A 2,821-nucleotide genomic window follows, 5' to 3' on the forward strand; every position below is an offset into this window, starting at 1 on the left:
TCTGGTTACAACTTCCACTCCACTATAAGCCCCAGTGCTTATACTCAAAAATGACTTTGAGATAGGGGTGACTTCAACAGAACCCTGTTGGAGAAGTGCACAACAATCCCTGTCAGCCCAGCCTTGGCTCCAGATGATCAATCGGGGGTAAATCAGCTCTTTGTGTGAGGGCAGGACACAACCTAATAAAACTTAAGTATGAACCACCTCTCCCAGCCCAGGAAGACTATCAGGTATAAATGGATCTGTTTTTGACACAGTATCACACTCCATGCTTATCCAGAGGGTGATAGAAGTTGGCATTACTCGGGACGCCATCAAGTGGCTGAAAGCCTTCTTGAAGAATAGGAGCTTTCAAGTGTGTGAAGGTCCATTTTTAAGAATCTATATACCCTCTGCATTGAGTCCCTCAGGGCTCCCCATTGAGCCCTACACTTTTTATCTGTATGTGCTCCGCCTAGCAGAAATTGTGCAGTCTCATGGTCTTGTATTAGTGTTGTATGCAGATGACACTTAGATCTTCTTGGCCCCTACACCCAATGTTAGTGGAACTTCCACTCAACTAAACTCTTGTCTTAGGGAGGTCACAGAATGAATGTCTGCAAGCAGCCTGAAACTTAACAGAGGTATTGGTGGTAGGTAACAATAGCTCGAGGTGGCTGGAACTGTCCTTGCCAGAATAACTAGGCGAGCTATAAAAGCCAGCTAAAGCAGTAAAACGTCTAGGCATCTAGATAGACCACAAGCTCATGATAGAGATTTTGGACAGAAAGTTGCCCATGGCCTGTTTTGTTATCCCGAGATCTCCCTGGAAAATATTACAGATGCTACCAGCATCCACAAGGAGGGTAGTGGTTCAGAGTTTAACAAATTCACGGCTAAACTATGGTAACTCTCTCTATCTAGGAAGTCCTAAATATGTGATAAAAAGGCTCCAAGTAGTGTAAAATATTGCTGCAAGAACTCTGCTAAAAATACCCAAACACGAATCAGCAAGATCTGCTTTATCAGCCCTACATTGGCTGACAGTCCAAAGGAGAATTCACTGGATTGTGCATCAGGCCATCCACAGAAAAGGCGTACTCATCATGAGGAGCTTACTCACTCCGTTTGTTCCAAAGAGGTCTCTGAGATCTAGTAATCAGAGCCTGCTGCTGGTTCCCAAGATCAAAAAGCCGAGAAACACAGTATTGGCTGCCACTGAAAAGTACTGGTGCAGCAGGGATGGGAGGGTAGAAAAATCATTGGATGCTGTTTTATGAGCGCAACATTGAACTCTGATAAATAGTTTTTTACTGAGAAATTTGTTTTTGTTATAGCTTACAATATTCTCTCTTGAGCTATTGCAAACAATTACACCATGTCGCGCAGTGCTTTAACTCCCATAATCAATGTTCTCTATGCATACTGAGTTTTGTGCAGCGCTCCCAGAATCAAGATTCTAGAAATATGTCTTCTTTACAACACTCACATATGTGACTGTCGCTGTAATCTAAGCTGATGTTAAAGCACACTTATCGTGACTCAGACGGCGTGAAGATGGTGATCGTTATCCAAACTGCGGCCAGGATCAAGGTTCATCGCTAATCACAAGCACTGGGATGTGGGCAGAATTGCTTTGCCTGTTGCAAGACGGCTGCCACAACATTGTTAAGGAGGTGGTCGCATACAGAAAACACAACTAGAACATAAATAATTTGGTCAATTGGGGCATTACGATAGAGACATGCATAGCACGAGTTAAGGCAGGATATAATATTGTGGTGACACAGCCTGACCCAATCAAGCTCAGACATGAGCAAATGTACTGCAAGTCTCTCGCTTATAGTCATACCATGGTGAGTGAACACACAAACCATAGAAGACAGGCAGGTGCACAGTGTTTCTATTCAAGGCACAGAATGGTATTACCACGCATCCTGAAGCCAGTGCACCAAGTGAATGTTCTAAGATATAAAAGTGCATGAGGGTTAGGGCTGAGCAATCATGACATCTGGCTACATAATATAACAGGAAGATGAACCGAAAGCTTCCAAGCCCCAATTTAAAAAGAAGAAGGTAGACTAAATGTCAGACATGCCCTGTATATTGAGGACTCTGCTTCTGAGCGGGGAATGGGCAGTGACAATGCTAAACAGTCACAATAGTTCACCGGAACCTGACGGATTCTCTGGAGTGGTGCTGAGTGAAAATATCAGGGTGGAAACACCTGATACTAGGGTAAGTGTCCCCCATAGTTTATACAAACACACAACTCCCATTGGAAGGGTACAAACCCAGAAACATCAATTTTCTTTTTGGGAGTAGTTACAGTATGGTTAAAGTATGCTTTGGCTGAAATGGATTGGCCACCTGATTTCGTAATGGAATGCTCAAACAGGGAAACAGTAATTTTACCTGCTTTCGCCAACCTTGTTCCAGAAATAGTAAAACATTAATTTACCAAGGAATAGGCGGTAGCAGTAGCTCCTGCAATATATCGCAACCATATGGGGTGGGATGACGGTTCCCCTCATCATGCGATCCCATTGAGGACCACCCTACAACCTCAACGACAATATTCAATTAAACATGAAGCTAAAAATCAAGTTAGCCAAATCCTAGAACAACTTGAATATTAGTGTCAAATAGAAAGTTGCACCTCATCCATTTCCAGTAATGAAACCAGACCATTCATATCATCCAGTATTAGATTACAGACACTTAAACACAGTTACTCGCACATTTGCAGTACAGAATGCACACAGTGTCGCACTAATAACACTGAGTGGAAGAAATACAAAGCAACACTAGATATCGCAAATTTAATTTTCTGCCAAAA

The sequence above is a fragment of the Triturus cristatus genome, chromosome 2_2 (assembly GCF_964204655.1).
Source record: "Triturus cristatus chromosome 2_2, aTriCri1.1, whole genome shotgun sequence".
In the NCBI taxonomy this organism is placed as follows: domain Eukaryota; kingdom Metazoa; phylum Chordata; class Amphibia; order Caudata; family Salamandridae; genus Triturus; species Triturus cristatus.